Source organism: Ursus americanus, chromosome 35 (assembly GCF_024610735.1).
Source record: "Ursus americanus isolate L20-20 chromosome 35, mUrsAme1.1.p, whole genome shotgun sequence".
NCBI classification, from domain to species: domain Eukaryota; kingdom Metazoa; phylum Chordata; class Mammalia; order Carnivora; family Ursidae; genus Ursus; species Ursus americanus.
Genome location: NC_142161.1, coordinates 9927643 through 9948306, shown reverse-complemented (window position 1 = coordinate 9948306; position 20664 = coordinate 9927643). Strand labels below are relative to the sequence as shown.

The following is a 20664-nucleotide window of genomic DNA, read 5'->3' as shown; positions in this document are numbered from 1 at the left end:
CTCACAGTAACCTGATAGATAACCTATCAGATAGTTACTATTATTATCTGAAATTTACAGATAAGGAAGAAGAGGCACAGGAAAGTTGAAAGACTTACTCAAGGTTACACAGATAGTAAGTGATAGAGATTTAAAAAAAGAAGGGGGGAGTAGTTGTTTTTCCTCACCTCCGATTGAAGGTAGATTGGGAAAAACACTTGGGAACTGCATTGATCTTGAACATAAATAATTAGGACTTGGTGACAAGCTTGCTTTATACAGAAGCAACAAATTGTGCATATACCTTATATCATGGCATCAAATTGTGCATATACGTTATATCATGGCATCAAATTGTGCATATACCTTATATCATGGCATCAAATTGTGCATATACGTTATATCATGGCATAGAGAACAAATTTACTGAATAGATACATTAAGTGTGGAAATCGATGTAACAGAAACACGGCAATTAAATTGCTTTTCTTTTCTTTTTTTAAAATATGGAACGCTTCATGAATTTTCGTGTCATGCTTACGCAGGGGCCATGCTAATCTTCTCTGTATCGTTCCAATTTTAGTATATGTGCTGCCAAAGCGAGCACTGAAATTGCTTTTCTAAGGGGGTAAATTGAACAGAACTTTTTTAAAAGTCAGGGAGCCATGGAAACTAAAAAACGAAATTTGAATCCAAACAGGTCATGAACCAGTAAGTGAAGGGCTATGTCTGGTGCCTCCATTTTCCTAACTTTAAAATAAAGTGACATTTTATATTACTATATTGGAGTGTTAAAGAATTATGCATCAGACAGCCATTTGAAAATAGTCTATGCTGTAATTATAAATGAGAAAAGACAAAGAGTTATTTGAATTAAGTAACTTCATAGTCTTTAGTGTTATTGGAAGCTTACCATTAATCTTTAAGAAAAATAAGTCTTTGGTAGTTTGACACCAGCAGATGGCGCCCTAACAAAATAATTTGCGTGCCATAGGTGAACTTCCAGAGCCCTCTGTGCATTCGAATGCAAGGCAAGCTCACTGTATTTGGATATGCAGGATAGAAAAGAGAAAAACCAAAGACAAGACTTGCTCTTTTTGAGCCAGATAATTTTTACTTGGGAAGGAAAAAGCAAAAAGAACGTTTTCCTAATTACTCTTTATTTTGTGAATACCTAGTTAGCATGAGTCATTATTATAAGAAAATCCTCTATAAGTCTGTAGAAAACTCCACCTAGAAAAGGTAACATGATTACACTGAAAGGAATAAAACGGACTGATCCATATGCTTTCCATCCAAAAAAAAAGGGGGGGAGGGAATTTGGTGAAACAAATGTTCTTTTTCATTGCTTCCACTGTCAGAGATAACACTAGTTTTGTTTTGTCTTTTACAATGTAATTGAGAAGAACTAAACATGAAGCCTGCACCCAAGATACTTGCCACAATGCCCATTTCAATTTCAGACCTATTCAGCTTGAATTATTCCAATTAGGTAATTGGTGTTTGAATGCCCCCCTTATTATTTATGTGTTAACTGTTATTTTTAACGCAAATACAGGATATTTTGCCAAGATCATGAGAAATGCATCTTTAAGGGATGAGTATATTCCTGTTTTGGAAAAAGTCAGGGTTACCACTTTTTCTTTCTTCATCCTTTTGCATAATTCCAGGTATTTGATTTAAGGAATCAACGAGATCGACATTTTACCGATCATTTTCTGGTCTCTCAAAAGTGTACCCAAGTTATTGCCCTTTCACTAAACCCTCTCACCTGCCTCAGTCCCTAATAATTCTTCTACAAATATATCAGTTTATAATTAACTCTGCAAGGAATTGTAATCGAAGAGTCAAATTTGGGTATAAAAACTCCCCAGGAGCCAAGACCAGCCCTCTGCCCAAGACGGAAACTTGAGGTATGAGGCAGTGGTGGCAGGAGGTAGCAGACCAGCCCTCTGCCCAAGATGGAAACTTGAGGTATGAGGCAGTGGTGGCAGGAGGTAGCAGTAACTACATCCAGCCCTGGTCTACAGTCTCCTTTCTTTGTTTACTTACTGCTGGGTCTTGCTCAAGAAAAGGACTGAAATTAAGTATATAATTCCATCCTCTTAAAAGAAGGAAAGGCTAAACAACCTGACTAGGTATTTTAGGGATAGGGTGTTTGGGAAGAAATCAGGGTGATTTGCTCGCTGAGAAAAAATGGTGTCTGGAGGCAAAGTCCTTTTACATGAACAAAGCAGCCCACATCCACCAAGGCCTTGGAACCAAGTGAGGCCAGTGCTTGGAAGACAAACCACACGGTGAAGGAGACAAAACTCAGTGAATTTACAACCTGCCTTGAGAAGCTCATCCAGTTGTAAGTAATAACGGTTAACATTTATTGAGCACAAACTATCACTTAGGGACTCTTCTAAGCATTTATATAAATTAATAATTCTTTCTAATTAGATTTATATAGATTTATATAGATTAATTAATAATTCTTTCTAATTAGAACCCAAGACCCTATAAAATCCTACGTGCGTTTTATTTTTTTTTAAAGATTTTACTTCTTTATTTTGAGAGAGAAAGAGAGAGAGTGTGAACGGGGGGAGGGGCAGAGGGAGAGAAGAGGGAGAGAATCTCAAGCAGACTCCCTGCTAAGTGCGGAGCCCGATGGGCTCCATCTCACAACTCTGAGATCATGACCTGAGCTGAAACCAAGAGTCAGATGCGTAACTACAAAGCCACCCAGGTGCCCCTGCAGTATATACATTTTAAAGCTGAAGTATCTGAAGCATCAATAGCTTTACCCAAATTGACCCTGGGTGGTCTGGGTCCGCTTTTAGCCACTAATCTATCACCTCTTTAACAATTTTCTATGAACCTTTTGTGAGTACTTCACCGCTATCTAAATAAAGATGGAGAAAAGCAGGTTTCATACAGCAGAAAGAAAGTTTTTTTGTTTTTTGGTTTTTACTGAATTTTGGAGCAGTGGGACTCTCTGGGTTGATAACAAAACTCAATCCTAACACATTTTTTCACCGCCTGGCAATGTAGCTCAGCTTGTCCTTACCCCAGAATGCCTGGTCAGCACAGCAGCGCCATCAGTGTCTGCAGAAGGGGAAAGTTCCCACTCCTCAAGAGTATGTCAAGGAAAGAGTGATTCAGAAGATAGTGGGGGGCACAGAGAAATGCAGTAGCAGGTAGAACTGAGTGTAGGAAACTAGTGCTTTAAACAACTGCAGGAAGGAATCTCGGAACCCATCTTGGAATCACTGCGAAAGAGTGGTCAGCAAAGAGTACATTGGAGTGGTTTCAAGTCAGGGAAGAGGGCCTCGAGGCTTCTCTCTCCACCCTCAGAGACCTTTTTCTGGGTCTCAGAGTGCTATCAGCTCACAGCCTCCCACCTTCCTAGCATTCTAGAGTTGAGAATCACGTCTGGAGACCCCTTAGCCAAATGTCAAGTTACTGATTTACCTGTGAGTCTGCTTCTTCTCCCTGGTAACGCTTAATGTTGTCAGCTGTGCCAGCTAACTCCTTGATCAAGAAAGAGCAGTCTAGGCTCTGTTTCGTCACCTTTATTTTCCTCTTGGAATTCTAAAAAGGGATGGTTCCTGAGTCTTCCCCTTTAGCCGACTCTTTTCACAACTCACTTCCCATCAGGCCAATTTGTTTTCCCACTTTATCCTAAAGAACTCCAAGGAAGGAAGCTAATAAAACCCACTTAAGGCAGAAGTTGGGTAACTACAGTCATTAGCGTCTCTGAAGTTTTTTCCCCCTTCTGTGTATTATCACCATCAAGGCTAGGCTGATGTTTAGCAAAGAGCACCTGTCAAAACAAAAGAAGAGTTTCACACCTCACAATTTTAAGCCCCAGGTAAGAAACTCAGCCTGGTGGATCGGCAAAGAGGAAGACATGAAACCTGAAACTCTAAGACTTGGAGAAGAGTTAAATGAGTTTCCTCTGGGTACCAACAGGCTTTTGTTTAACACGATTAAATCCTCTTTGTTTCATTACAGACATCCATTCGAAAACAAACAGTGTGATCAAGATAAAGGCCTGGAGCAGCATTCTGTTTCTCTTTCTCGTCTTTTTCTCAGAGAGCTATCACCACCTCTCAGTGGACAGGCTTAAAGGAACTTCACTGGCTCACAGAAAATTGATGCGCGGAGCTAAGCAGGTGTACGGGAAAGCTTTGCGCTGCAGGGTTAGGGAATGGGAAAAGTGTGAAGCACTTATGTCCATGACCAGATCGAGTGATAAGAGGACCGGCTTCCTTTGCTGTCTAATTAATTGTCTTTCTTTTCAAAACATGGTCTTTGATTTCAAGAAGCACCTGAAGAAGGTAAGACCTAGTCCTAGTACAACAACTGAAAACTCAAATGGGGGCTGAGGGTGGGGGGTGGGAGTGTATTGCGCGGACAGAAAGAACGGAGAGGGGGGCGGAGGGACGTGTTACGGAGTCAGTAACCGAAACAACAAAATATCCAGTCAAGAGGCGGCCGTCAACTGAATTCTATCAGGGATGCAACAAAATGGAAACTGGTGTGCATTTCCAAGGCAATCCTTTCTATATTATTAAATCGCTTATTTTATTGTTATTAGGCAACACTCTTTTTTTTTTTTTCCCGAAACAAAACATGGACATTGTCAGTGTAACAGCTACACTGAGCTGACAGAAGCTGGGGTCATCCATATACACATTTTAATTACCTCTTTTCAGTCAGGAACATCATTAGAAGTTTATTATTACCAGCCACTATCTTGTGATCTTAATTGGCTTCCTTCACAGACGACACCATGAAGCCAATGGAGAGGCTCTGGCAGCCTCCCAGAGATAGTGACCAGATCCGTGACACTTTATACTGAGACTGTCTTCAGCTGAATAACAGCCATCAGTTTAAGTTTTAATGCTAGACATGAGGTGGAAGCTTCTTTTAACACCTGTATGCAGAGATGGTCCTGATTCCATGGTGTTGAAAAACACACGGGGAAGGAGCGACTTCTCACACACCTTTGTTCGGGTTACAGAGACATTATCTATACGTAGGAAAGGGACGTGCCAAGCAGCCAGTTATTCCCTGTGGCTCTCTTGGATCCTGGTAAAGTGGAAAATCATAGTTTGCTTACCAAAGGGAAAAATCTGGATCCAGTTGACGCGAAGATTAAATCTGCAGCATGGGCCATGGTTATCTGGCTGCTTGCTTCTCAGAAAGTATGGAAACACCCTTAAATTAATAGTTTGCATTAATAACACTGGGCCTGAATCAATAATAGTTATTAACTTGGTTTCCAAAGCATTTGCAATCATGTTGGGGGTAATGGCAAATTTTGAGGCAAGGGGAAGAAGAGAATGATTATGAAATAAACATATTGTCATGTCCTGTGGTGGATGAGAAAAAGAAAAGTCTGTGAATAGAAGTGTATCTTTCTCTTTGTGAAAGGAAGATAAATAAGTTCAGAAATGTTAAAAACTGGGATTCAGTCTATAAGACCAGGCTGAGGATTTCTGGGATACCTTCTTATTATGGTAATTATATTATTACATTACGTTATTGATTCCTGGCGCTTTGGGCCATTCTTCAGTCATATGTATAGAAATGGAGCTAAGTCACAAATATTCTAGCTTTGGGTAATTATCAAATCTCAGTAAAATTTTGAGTTCCACCAGAGAGGAAGAAAAACAAGTAATTGTAAAAAGCTACATATATCAGTGGATTACTTAATCAGAATAATAATGATTGGAAAGGCTGTTTCTATCTTTACGGTGAAGATTCAAAAGATATTGGTATTATCTATATATTCCTGACTTATTCTTTTAAAAAAGATTCTTGTCATTCCTCATGATCTGCAGATGTAAGGAATATATCTACAGCAAATATTGCAGAAAAAGGCTAGTAAATGGGTAGACTCTTAGGAGTAAAATTTTCCACTCAGTGAAGTGAACTAGTATAGACATTAAAGTCTTTGGAAGAAACATCAGTCCACTTTGTTATCCCTCCAGAGGTTTGGTTATCAGAGGATTAATACATCTGCTTTCTTCCCGACAATTACTCTACAGTGACCCGGAATGCATAGGCTGGTTTTCCAGGACTTGATATTTCACTTTTTACTAGCACTCAACCGTCTGATCGTAGGTAAATATTATGAAATTAGAAAAATATAAATGACAAAACCAACTTCATCTTATGGAATTCCTGGCATATGAGGTCGTGTCATGCTTATTCATATGTAAGTATCATTTCTATGCCCTATGTATAGGTTTACATTTTAAAATGTGTCTCAAGACTTGACATTGATATATTCCATCTACATATACAGCTGAATTCTCAGTGAGAAGGATCTTGAAATAAAGAAAAAAAAAGTGGATGAAAAATTCAAATCACCATAATTAGTATGAGACAGCTAAATATGGTTTAAACAACACAGCAAAATGGGGACTAAATAAAATAATTCTTCTCTTCCTTCATTACCGAGCATCACCTCTTGGCGGCTCCACTTCTGTGACTGGAATGGTCATCTCTGGCCTCCAGAAAAGGTTTCCTTCTCATTCTCATTTTTTGTTTACCTGATGGATTTCCTCTTTTAGGGAGACATGACAATCAGCTTTACATTTCAGCTGCTTTACTGTATTGAAACAGGACGGTGAAAATACAGCTGTTTCAAACATACTGTGAGCAAAAAGGCAACAGAATCTTTTTAAGAAGAGTTATCAAAATCAGGATGCCAATCACTTTTAGAAGCAGGGTAAAAATTACTTGTACTTCAATATTTATATTTATATTTATTATAAGAAAAAAGTTTTTTTGTTTTTTGTGTTTTTTTTTTTGTGGAAAGGAGGTGCAGAAAAGGGCATAGTATTAGCTAAATATTGTACCTTAGAACATCAGTCATTTCCTTCTCAATAGTACTGAAAGGGTCTAATTTATAAGTTTTTCCATCTCCCTGTTATGCTGGTTTGTAAGTTCTGACACTGCTACTGGTATGTTAATGAGAAGCTAGCGTTCCATTAAGAGAAAACCATATGCTCTGCTGCCTACTGTGAAAGAGAAAGCATGTAATGTGGCTGTTGCCTTAGTAACACATTAATTCATTTTGTCAGTGTTGGCACAGATCATTTCATTTATAAGAAAACAAGTATAATAGTTTACCACATCTATAATATTTACAGTGTTTCTGTTACAAAACAGTGACAAAATGAGTTTAAAAAATAGAGTTGGTATAATATCATTAAAATATGGAATTTGTGGTAAAATTTTCCCTGTAAAAATGAAAAAAAAAATCAAGATTGGTGTAAAATTCCTCTTCACGATCCTACTTAAAACATTTTAACACCAAACTGTTTGCTTTTTAGCATATTTGTATTATACTAATAACGTGCGTCTGCTGCAAAAAATTTAGTCCATGGAAGACACAAGTGCATTAACAGTTTTTAATGAATGCTAAACAAAATATTTCATACAACAGTTTTGTTAAATTACAACCATTATAAACCTAATCGTATGCTAGTGTGTTACTCATAACAAGACTAAACATTTATCTAGTTTTATCTGTTCTTCCAGATGTTTATTAGTATTCTAGCACTCCTAAAATATTTAAATTAAACCACTCCATTTTCTCATGTGAATGCATTTTGGGTTTTATTCACAGAAAATCTAGTCACATGTATATCTAAATAAATATAGAACACTGTATATGCTTTATGCACAAGTGATACTTAATGTGAATTGAGATAATCCAAAAGCATGATAAAGGAGAGAAGTGATTAGGGGAAAGACAAGTTCCTGTTTATTAAAGTCTGCACCTGCAGCAGGATATCGGTTCTACCATCCTTAGGGTATTCCACACCTGTAAACACACATTCTTAACAACAAACATTTTGCATCTGTGATGTTCACCCACCTCCTTTAACCAATAGAAAGGGACCCGCGTACAAGATAGCAAGCAACTATCATTTACCAGTTTATGTAGTGATTCAAGGTTTATGTCATTTCAAAGGAAGCATTTCTACATTTACGTAAGTTACATAATGAGTGCAAAGCGCTGCCGAGCTGGCCATCTAAGTAATGAATGGCCAATTATACTTTCAACATTAAGAAATACCTCCCTAAAGTGCTGGTGTTCAATGGGTTCATCCAAAGCTTCAAGAACCAAATGTGGGTGTTTTTGTTTCTGCTCTCCTGACTATATTCACTGCAGTGCTCCCAAGGTTGATGGGATTCTTTCTAATTAGAACCCAAGACCCAAGAGTACTTTTAAGAGTCTTCTTTACAGACCTGCAATGCGATTACTCTGGGAAACACTTAAGAAAATAAAATTTATGATTAGCTTTGATGAAAATGACTTTAGTTTTAACTTCATAATATCTCTGCTTTGATATGGGTAAAATACTTTGAATGGCTACATCACCAGAAGAGAAAATATAACCAAACATCAATGTGATTTTATATGATAGGGAATTAAATGTCTCTGAAATGTAATCATATCACATTGACTCACCCAATAAAAGTAACTTAATGAAGTATTTTATCTAATTCATATGTTTTTACTTATTAGTTTGTGGTGCTTGAAAAAATAAGCTGTAAACTTTTCAAGATCCTTCTTTCAACTTGAGCTATTTCTATCAATATAACTGGTTTGTCAGCAGTTAAATGGTACCATATTTACACTTTAAGTACACTAAATTATGGGTAGCTTTATAAAAAATTCACTGGTTAGACTTACTATAATAATATGATATGCATTACTAGGACTTTCGTTAAATAAAAAAATTATCTTGTGGTATATAGCACCTCAAATTTTAAAGCTTTTTGATTTTAACAATTTCTTGTTATTCATCCCCCATTAATTAATGCATTAATCAATGTAAGATTGGCTAGAAAATAAGATGTAAACTGGAAAACATACATATATAAGCTTGTATGGGTATATATATTCACACATATAGTTTTATGCTATTTAATATGTTTTTAAATTTTTTCTTGATAAATAAAACCACGTATTTTATATCTAATATTACCCTAGTGAAACCTCTCAGTATTTTCTCATGATGATTTCCAAAATCCACATTTAATCCAAGAGCAAAGAAAGAGCAAAGAAAACTATTGTACCCACATGATGATGAAAAAAAGATGAAATAAAAATTCCCAGAAAAAATGATTTATTATGTTTAGATATGTTATATACTGTAATCAGGTTAACTATCCTTTGCTCACTAATGCCATCAGTTGTGTTTGCTTTATTTCCATGCAGGAATATGAAGGATCAAGAACGACAGTCATGAAGGCCAACTACGTTCAAGGTCAGCTTCATGTATGTATTTGTTAACATATGTGAGTCTGAGGAGTTCAACTCTGATAATATTAAATTATTATGTTGCTTCACAACTGCTTACTCAAAATGTTATAAAATATTCTGTATAAATAATACTTATTATAATCACTATTTTGAAATGTGTATGAAGTATAATCAATACATATCAAGTATAAAGAGATATTTTTGAGCTGTTTGAGTATTTATTTAAGAACTATAAAGGGGCATAGAGTAAATGTATGAAAAACCAACATTAAAGTATTTTTTAAATGGCACATGTCAGATAAATACGTCATAAATACTTGTTGAATAAATGAGTGAACATAAAGTACGTAAGTATACTTGCATTCATACCAAACTTCTAGTCACATACTCACTAAATTTATGGTATTCACGATCTTACTGGCGGAGAATTTTGATTATAAGAGTGCTGAAAGTAAGGATTTAAAATTTAGCAGTAGCTAACCAGGCTCAGCTTTTGGAGTTCCTCTTTTATGAAGTACAGTTTCAGTCCAGTTGAAGTCAATGGAAGTTTGCTCAGCGCTAGAAAAGGAGGGTCAGAATTAAATGACCTCTCAAATCCTTTACCATAAAATTATATTAAAATAGTTGTACAATAAGAATGCAAATTTTGATAGTTATGAAAAGATATTTTAAACTGAGATGTAACTTTCTATTGTCCTAATTCATTTAATACAAAGTATACACTATGACTCAAATAATAAACTTTAAATAGTTGAATAAAGAAAAAATTGGTCTAGTGCATTGAGGGTATAGAGAGAAATATATCAGAATAAGGATAATGGTGTGATTTGGGCTCTGTTCTTTTCTGGGAAAAATTCAGATTTCTGTTTTAAGTTTTTCTTATATATTTTCATATATATAATACTTCCTAAGTAAGTGTGGAAGATATAAAATACATGCTATAATATTTTAAAAGATGTATGTAATATTATTTTATATTTTTCCCTTGAGTAATACACAAACAGCTTTTGGCCATTAACTTATTTCTAACTAGCCCAATGATTAAGATACACTAAAATATCTAGTCCTGGGATATTATTTTCTAGGCTTAATTCATATGGTATAGGAGAGCATATTACAGCATATGTGACCCAAACTTTTATGATATAATTAGTACATAAAAAAGCTTTACTCAGAAATATTAGAACACTGCATAGTAGTTTCTTATATATTTCAAGTTTACTTAAAGAGAACACGTTGGAGATAGAAATTTTCCTAGGTTAATGCCAAGATTGTTCAAAACACACACCATGCATTTTCTTGAGTTTTGTCTCCTTTTTAACTTTTGGTCACATTGATAAGCAGCCCAACTTCTTAGCGGTATAATCAGAAGCTGTAATCATATCTGAAGACTGGACTTTTTACTTACAGGATCTTATGTGCTAGCCAATACAACAGGGTTTTCCTTTTGTTTGTTTGTTTTGCTTTTTCCTCTTAAATACAGAGAAAGAAACTTGTGCCTCAAAAAGAAAGACTCTTGTGGGGAACAAAAGTGTACTAAATAAAAGTACACATTATCAAATTTGAATTTTTTTCTAGAAAATAAAATTTGGGCATATATAAAAAACACTTTTCTAAAAAACTAGATCCCTATAAACTACATTCTATTGTGATAAAATTGAAGAATATTTCATAAACCAAGAGTATCCACTAAGATACTAATATCAGAACTGGAACTCTCCATCTTTAATATAGAAATACTACTTGCAGAACTTTTACCATGATAATAATTTCTCATTTGTTTATCAGTAAAGGGTAGTATAATTTTTTTTTTATAAATCTCAGTTCAACATTCATGCTGAAAAACTCTAAAAAGAATATAGTGGGACTACTCAAAGCAATAAATAATGATTTCAGATTTGGCATACAAGGAGTGCTTGACCCATGGCCTCACTCAAGAGTTAAACATAAGCTCTTGCAAGGTGGTTTCTCTGATTTGTGCAAGATTAATATTCATAAAATGACCACCTTTTTTCCCTTCATTTCCTATTTGTTTGAAAATAGATCTCCAATGTTTCTGCTCAGTTCACTCATGCTCCACGAGGGTAGGGATTTGTCCTCTTCATTTGTGTATTCTTTATAGGAATAAGTTTATAGGAATAAGTCATTGCTCACTAAATGTTTGATGACTTGAACTGAAACCCTAGGATAAATGAGTTTGTCCTTCCTTATTAAGATGATATTATACTTGGTGTTAAAGTATTTATTAAATTTGTAGGAACAACTAACTTCATAAGGTAAACTTGGACAAAATATAATTCCGTTTCTTGGTTTTTACTACTAAACGTATAAGCAATTTTAGCTATCATTGCTTTAGTAAGTTGTCAGTATACGTAATTTTTTTTTTTAAGTAGACTCCATGTCCAACATGGGGCTTGAACTCACAACCCCGAGATCAAGAGTCACATGCACCACCAACTGAGCCAGCTAGGTGCCCCCAGCATACAAAATAATATCCAACGGACTGTGTATTTTAGTTTGAAGAAATACAGAATGCTGTGTCTCATTCTAGAATAGGCAAGTAATCCATACTCATACCGAATAATTTTCGAAAGTTAACTTTGACATATAAGAAGTCTTTGATATATATTTTTATTCTCAGTGTTGCTCAATGTACTTGTAAAATATCTAACTACACGTAGGGAAGTTTCCATTCAACTGAGCATCGAGCTTACGGAGTTACATGTAATTCCAAAAGGATTAAATTATTTAGTCAAGATTATAATTTAAATTCTACTCAGAATTCACAGTTTTTTTTTTAAAGATTTTATTTATTTATTTGACAGAGATAGAGACAGCCAGCGAGAGAGGGAACACAAGCAGGGGGAGTGGGAGAGGAAGAAGCAGGCTCATAGCGGAGGAGCCTGATGTGGGGCTCGATCCCATAACAGCAGGATCACGCCCTGAGCCGAAGGCAGACGCTTAACCGCTGTGCCACCCAGGCGCCCCAGAATTCACAGTTTTCTACCTGTTTAGATTATTTCTAGATACAGCTAATTAAAAAAATTATAATCCTAAACTTGCAATATTGAGTACAATATGGTAGGAGTGAGGAAGTAGATAAATCTATATGAAAATTCTAAAACATTTTCCTTTCACCTTTTGAATGTTTATTTTATTTTCTTGTTATTAAGCTCACAATAAGTTATTTTACTGAATATAATACCATATATGTACAAGTCGATTATTACTTAATAACAGAGTAACTCATTGAGATTATTTAAGTTTGCTAAAGTTATTTTCTAAGTTTATCCTTAAAACAGATGCAGAACACAATATTATCATGAAAATTCTGGAATTTGGGGCTTTGTCAAGGTGCTAGTGGAACAAATATATACCACCTTGGTTTTGTAAGCCATGGGTATTTTGGAAAGTTCTCACAAATAATTACAAGCTAAAATTTGGAGCTTTCTACATATATAATATTATAATGAAGAAGAAGGAAGAGGAAGAAGCCGAGAGAGAAGAAGAGAAGCAGGCAAGAGGAGAAGGGGAGAAAGGAAGGAAGGAAGAAGGATGGAGGAAAAGAGCGAGAGGGAAAGGGGGGGACACACTGAAATTTTCCTGAATGAATGAACAAAGGTTGAAATAGAAAAAGACTGGAAATTTAGAAGGTGTGTGTGTATTTTTGAGAAAGAGATTGACTAAAGGTAACTTTGGTTATGTGTTTAAAATTTGAGAGAAGGATGAGAGGGCAAGGAGAATGCATCAGGGGCCCAGTTCTCTTAAGGAGATAGAGAGAAGGCGTGAGGCACAGAAGAGCCAACAGGTGGCGCCAATGGGTTGAGGCAGTTGAGTTGTTTGGCAAGTACAGCCTGGTCAGTTTGGAATTAGGAGGAAGAAAAGACTGAAAATCTTGCATGGGATACCTATCTGTCTTGAAGAAAGATTAAACACAGAGTGATTTCTCTATTATAGAGTAAAAACAAGCAATTAAATTTATTCAACAGATAATTATTGAGCACCAACTATGTGTCACATACTGTTACAGGCCTTGGAACTATAATAGTGAGCAAAGAGACATAGCCTTTTGGAGTTTATAGTCTAATGAGGCCAATAGCCAGTACTTATGAATGCACCATCAAATAAACATGTAAGTATAAACTGTGGTAAGTTGTTTGGAGGAAATGAACCAGGACAGAAGTGTGTTGATTTATTTTTTATTATTTGTGTGTGTGGGGGGGGGGTTATTTTTATTTATTTATTTTTTAAAGTAGGCCTTATGTCCAACATGGGGCTCAAACTCACAACCCTGAGATCAAGAGTTGCATGCTCTACCGACTGAGCCAGCCATGTGCCCTAGGAGTGAACTGTTTTATAACACATGTGCTATACTTGTCCTATGGGGAGCAAAACTTCTCTGTGGAAGTGATGTTTGAGCTGGGATGAGATGAGTGGACAGAAATTAGGCAAAAGGTGATAGAAGAAAAACGGCGCAGGAGAACCCTAAAACAGGAAAGCATTTAGTGTGTTTGTGGGACTAGGCAAAGGCCAATGTGTTCCAGAATTTTCTGAGAGGAGTGGTTAGACCCAAGATTGGAGAGGTAGACAAGAAAGGTCAGGTAGGGGCTTTAGGCAACATTAGGATTGGGCACTTTATCGTATAAGTCACAGAAAATGGTCAGAAATTCCAAACTAATGTCTTATTTCGTATTTGTGCTTTCAAAAGATCACCCTGATTGTGTGATTTAGAGACAGAATTCAGAGTGTGTGTTTGGGGGAGGGCAGCAAGGGGTGGTAATGGGTAGTAATGATTTGGAGGCTATTATAATAACCTAGATGTAAGATGATGGTATCTTCATCTAAAGTGGTATGGGGAAGGTGGAGAGGAGTGCGAAGATTCAAGATATATTTAGGAAGTAAAATTTACAAGAATGGCAATACATTGGGCATGGGAGTTGAGGAAAATGAGGATGTCAAAGGCTACTCTTGGGATGGGGAACCTTTTCAAATATCTTAACTGACAGTTATTTTCTCACATATTTTCTGCAGTGTGGTTTGAAATTCATACATGATTGTATAATTAAAGAACATGATTATTTACAAGGGATTCCCAAATAGAAGATCACATTGCATTGGTAGCTCTGCAAAATATGTTGTCTATTTCCAAAATGGTGCAAAATTCAGTGTTCTGTTGCTCCAGAAGTTTCCTTCCTGGAGGTAAGAAGGACAAGCATTCTTGTTCCCTCCCTTCTCTTCTGATATTCCTTTCTCCAAGATGCCTCTGAATTCTATCATAGATCACTGATTAATATTCTCTACATGCCTCTAACCCCCAGTTGGTGATGGAAAGACTTTGTAAGTTCAAGATCTTAGCAACTTTAGGAAAAAACTGTGGATCTCTGCTACTTATCAGGTTTTACCATGAAGAGAATTTAATTTAAATGAATTATCTAAGTTAACGACAAAAATATAAATAGGACTCACATTATTGAATTATTTTTATCATTCTCATCTGCTATGAAAATTAAGTATGCCATATATGGTTTACTCTTGAACAATATGGGGATTAGGGGTGCCAGTCCCCGAGCAGGAGAAAATATTTATATAACTTTTATTACTAATAGTCTACGTTTAACAAGAAGCCTTAGTAATAAAATAAACAGTTGACTACCACATATTTTGTATGTTATATGTATTATAGACTGTATTCTTACAATAAAGTAGGCAAGAGAAAAGAAATGTAATTAACAAAATCATAAGGGAGAGAAAATACGTATATAGTACTTTACTGTATGTATCAAAAAAATCTGCACGTAAGTGGACCCTCACAGTTAAACCGTGTAATTTCAGAGCTAACTGTGTAATTACACTATTTTTTAAGTGTGAAGGATAAGGAATTAGTAGTTATTAGTATGTGGCCATCTTAGCCACAAAATAAAGTTAAATTGTTTTCTTTTAGTTCACAACACAAATTTAGGCCTTTGTTCTAATAATAATGGCTATAATTTTTAAGCCTTTATTAAGGGCAAGGAAATGTGTAGATATATGATCTCATGTAAACCTCACTAAAATCCTGACATAGGTTGTTATTATTTCCATTTTTTCAGAAGAAGAAACTGATACATTTTTTAAAAATCAAGTAATTTGTTCAAACACAGGCTCATTTCAAAGTTCTGTGTATATCATTTTCTTAAGAAATTTCATGATTTTTATCTTTATAGAAAGCTCTAGATTGAATCTTAGAAAGGAAAGTTGACTTTTCACATTCTTTTAGTGTTTTGAAACTAGAGTAAAATGAGGTATTCTTAGCCTAAAACAAAATTTTAGAAATAAATTTTAAGAAATACATGTGACTTGCTCTTTGAAAAGCTTTTGCCAACATCTGACCTTTGAATAAAGGTTGGCCTAGAGGTCATTTAATCATGCACTTACTTTTATCCCGGGCAGTCACTTAACTGCTTTAATAATGAATTGTTTCATCTTAAAATGTGAATAGTAACATTTGCTTTTAGGAACTCCAACATGACCAATGAATATAAATTAGATAATTGGTTAAAATATTTATTTATTTATTTATTTAAGATGTATTTATTTTATTTTAAAGAGAGAGAGCAGGTGGAGGGGAGTGGAGAGGGAGAGAATCCTCAAGCAGACTCCTTGCTGAGTGTGGAGCCTGACATAGGGCTTGATCCCAGGACCCTGAGATCATGACCTGAGCTGAAACCAAGAGTTGGACGCTTAACTGATTGAGCCACCCAGGCACCCCAGTCATCAATAATTTATGAAAGAATGGTTCAAACTAAGTCAATATATTTATTGTCTTTTAGCTATCACGTTGAGAAATGTGCTGTGAACCTAGAGGTTCTTTGAAAAGGATCTTTTTACAACATCTAGAATTCCCTTGCCACACACGTCAAAGTGGAGTACGGTAAAGATAGAATTAGAATCTTTCCCAGGGTTTTCCAATAATTACCCTACGCAGGGAAATAGTTTTGTCACAAGTTTTTTTGCCTAAATTTCAAAACGTCACATAGCTTATTAAAAAAGAGATGGTAATTTTATTAGATAAAATATAAAACTGATGATTTTTTATTAAATCTGGTACAGTTTGGACATTTTAGGAGAAACAAAGCAAAACAAATAGGGGAAAAGGCTGTTGCATTTTTGGAGACTGTCACAAGAGGGCATTTATGGATTAACTCAGTACGTTTTTCTATATTGGAAAACACTGAAAGCCTTTCCAACTCCCAAAAGCAAACTAAGAATAATTAATTAATAAAAATTTAAAGGGAGAAAAAGAAAGTCTCTAAAGTTTTTATTTTATATTAATTCTGCTCTAGGAAGTTGGCTGTTCTTTTTCAGGTGTTTCTGTCCGATGAAAAGCACTATATACTTTTAAGTGTTCGATGTGAGTGACTCATTTCTCCCAAATACTGAGATCCTAAAAATATTTTATTAGCTTTAAAAAAAAATCACACAAATTTTGTTTCTAGTGTTTGTTTGTATACTATTGGAAGACAAATATGTGAAATAAATGTTATTACTACAACTGATAAAAGGTAATTACATTTTTAAAACATGATTTTATCTTTTGTGCTGAAAAACAAGCTAATTAATATTCCTAAGTATTTTGAAAACAGGTGCCATTTAGACAATACAAGCATAAATGCCTTAATAAAATAATGAAAAGCTTAGTTTCATTAGGAAATAGGTAAAGTAAATTGCTAGAAAGAGAGTGTGCTGGGGCCCACTTAAGGGGAAAGAAAGAAACTGCAACAAATGTTAAGATATTTTTAGTCATAATATCTTGAGCTCTTTAAGAGCAAGGCCTTTGTCATCTTCATCTTTACAATCCCAGCCCAGCATGGTGCTGAGAATACAGTAGGTACTCAATGAATATAGCTAAATGAATAAATGAAAGCATCTCTGTAATTGAGGATAAATTTACAAGTGGCAGGGCAAGGGAGAATTTTCAGTGATTATTAATTAAATTAATGACTTTCTTGTTGCATTAATTGATGTCAAACCTTCAAATACAAAGGGAAAACTTCATTCAATCACCTGGGGTTTCCAAATAACTACAGAGTTGGTGCCATATAAACAAAACATCAGGAGAGCTAATGTGATGATATGTATATATTCAATTGGCAAGAACAAAGAAGTTGCAAATATGGGAGCAACAATGTATGTAATATGATCTGGGAAAGCTACAGCTGTAAATCTCTTCATGACCATCTAGTCTATCACACTAACATCCAATTTGTATCATGGAGGATTCGATTTTTATCGAATTGATCCAATATTTTGTTGTATTTTCTTTTTATTCATCAAAGATCTATAATAGGCTATATGAGTATTTAATGTGCATTAGATTGTCCCTGTTAGTATATGATTTTATATAATTTCAATCAAAAGTAAAGAAATGTGCCATTTTAGGGGCACCTGGGTTGTACAGTATGTTGCGTGACTGACTCTTCGTTTCAGCTCAGGTCCTAATCTCAGTGTCTTGAGATCAAGCCCTGTGTTGGGCTCTGTCCTTGGCAGGGAGTCTGCTTGAGATTCTCTCTCCATCTCCCTCTGCCCCTCCTGCTCGTGCTCTCTCTCTCTTTCTCTCTCAAATTAATAAGTAAATCTTAAAAAAAAAAAAAAAAGAAAGAAAAAAAGAATTGTGACACTTTAGATAACCTGCAGTCTTATTACAAATAAACATACAATTTCCTTTAGGCATTTTAACATAATTAAAACAAATTTCAGATTTGTTTTCCTACTTATGCCAAAGCACAAGCTTTCAAAAGCCATTTTCATTATACCATATTCAGGGACGACAGCGAGACATGGGGAAACAGCCTTGCCGTTTATTTGAATTTAACAGCCCTGGATTTAGAACTCAACTCCAACACTTATTAGGAATTGTTTTTTTCTATATCTGTTTTCATCTATGAAATTGGGGTAATATTGCCAACTTTAGTGGATTGTAGGTTTGTACTGTTTCAGGTATTAAATTTTTATATTGTAGGTAGTGTATTTTAACATATGTATTTTAACATATTTAACATAAATTGCCTGATAAGTAGAAGATAGTATAATACCAGACTTTATAATAGAGAACCATAGATTTTAGGACTTCTGTTGAGAAGTTTGAGATATTGGCAGATCTAGAAATGATTACAAAATTTTCCATGTGCTCCTTCATATTTCTCAGACACCTTGGCGTTTAATTTGGACCATGAGAGTAGTTCTGGTCAATGGCTTTGGTGGGAATGTTGTGTATCACTTTTTGCCTGAGAGCATTAAAAGCTGTATGCCCCCATCATCAATATCTTCCCTACCGGGGTACCCCATGAAGCCTGGTCCTGAGATGGTGGTATCTCAACATAATGAGGTCTCCATCATATGGGTGGTCGAATGACTAAGTGGAACAGATTCCTTGCAGGCCAGCATGAACATGTGCAAGATCTAACGTTTGTTATGTTAGGCCACTGATAATTGGGAATTAAATTATCACTGCAGCGTAATTCATAATCTGGTCTAACCCAAACACTTTATTTTATTAATAAGGAAACTAAAGTCCAGAGAAGTCAGTGTGTGTAGTAGCCAAAACTAGACTGCAAAGATTAAATGAATGTAGAGGTATTAAATCCTTTTCAAGTGTTATGTCTTATGAGTCACAGAGTCTTCTTCAGTTCCTCTATGTAAATATACCTAATATATATTCCTAAATTCCTACAGTGAAACTGACATCTCAAGTTATTATTATTATTTTTTTATCATTCTTTCCTTCCTTCCATCTATGTTCGACATAAAGCCCTCCCAATCAGGCTGGATAGTCTTCTGGAAAAGACCTTCTTGTCTATCTAGTCTCGTTTTCATCTCAATCCAAATATCATTATTTTTGTATTTTAAGCTATGGGCCAGATATCAAATCCTATTCATTAAGAACATATTTGAAACCAGAAGTTCTTTTCTTGATTTTTTTTTTCTCTGACTAGCGGTTGGTTAAATTAAAAAAAAATATGAATTTAAAGTACTTTAAATTCTAAATTGAATTAATCAGGTACTATATTCTATAAAGGGTTTTTTTTATGCCACTTGCCCTTAATGAAACTTTTCTTGTGCTGAAATAAGTATGGATTGAAATTTCTGGTTATAATTTGAATTTGTTTTTCCAATGTTTGGCTACTTCTTGAAAGTATTGACTTATTTTTGTAATTGTACAGTAATGAGAAGTGGGATTATTTAAATCTGTATTTGACAAACGCATTTACTTAATTCTTGGAACTTTTATTCCTATGACTAATAATATGAAAATTAAAAGCAGTCTTCTGAGTATTTTATGGAAGTGGGAATGGTTGCTAAGAATGAAACTGTAGACATTAGAAAATAACTTTTCAGGGCACATACATTTTAAGAGCAGAGAAGAGGGGTGCCTGGGTGGCTCAGTCTACTAAGTGGCCAACTCTTGATTTCAGCACAGGGCATGATCTCAGGGTCCTGGGATTGAGCCCCACATTAGTCTCCATGCTCAGTGGGGAGTCAGCTTGAGGATTCTCTCTCTTCCCCCCTGTCCCTCCCCCTGTTCACACTGCCCCCCTCTCTCTCCCTCTCTCTAAAATAAATAAGTAAATCTTAAAAAAAAAAAAAAACCTGCAAAGAAGAGGAAGAGGAGCCCATGAAAAAGAAGATTAGGCCCAAATAAGCAGAAGTGTAGGCAATAAAAAAATGTTTAAGAATTATAGGACAGAGGTTAAAGAAAGAGATAGTAGACATCCCCTGGCTCTGAGAGATAAGGATTACAATTGAAGAAAAGCATCTGATTTTTATCTTAGAGAAATCTTTGGTGGTTTTTGAACATACTGATTCTTAAGCTTCTTTTTCTCTTTATAACACAAGATATATAACCACTCCCATCAGCAACAATGCATCGTCAGGGCAGAAAATTATCAAAAGCTGGGGCGCCTGGGTGGCGCAGTCGTTAAGCATCTGCGTTCGGCTCAGGGTGTGATCCTGACATTCTGGGATCGAGCCCCACATCAGGCTCCTCTGCTGGGAGCCTGCTTCTTCCTCTCCCACTCCCCCTGCTTGTGTTCCCTCTCTCGCTCGCTGTCTCTCTCTGTCAAATAAATAAATAAAATCTTAAAAAAAAAGAAAAAAAGAAAATTATCAAAAGCAGTATCTTGTATCAGAATCTCATAGTAGGACATGGGTTGCTTAAAATATTCCAAGTTATTCAGATCCAGTGCATGAGGCGGTCAAGTAACTCCTCCACTCCAATGAAAACCATTATTCTCAAGCAGTTTTTTCAAACTCCCGTCTGGGCAGCCCTGGAATTCATAGATATTGCCTTGGGTGTCTTTGAAGTGATGATGAAAAAAACTTAAATTCTATATTTTCATTTTAGTTGAAAATTTAAAAAATAATATAAACAT

General features: G+C 35.4%; 1 non-coding gene across 1 annotated transcript; it reads right to left on the bottom strand.

The window, feature by feature from the left end:
• Positions 1-479: 479 nt before the first annotated feature.
• On the bottom strand, positions 480-586 carry LOC123795811 (U6 spliceosomal RNA). The gene has a single exon (XR_006780598.1). It is a non-coding gene; the product is annotated as a U6 spliceosomal RNA (small nuclear RNA).
• Between the last annotated feature and the right edge of the window lie 20078 nt (positions 587-20664).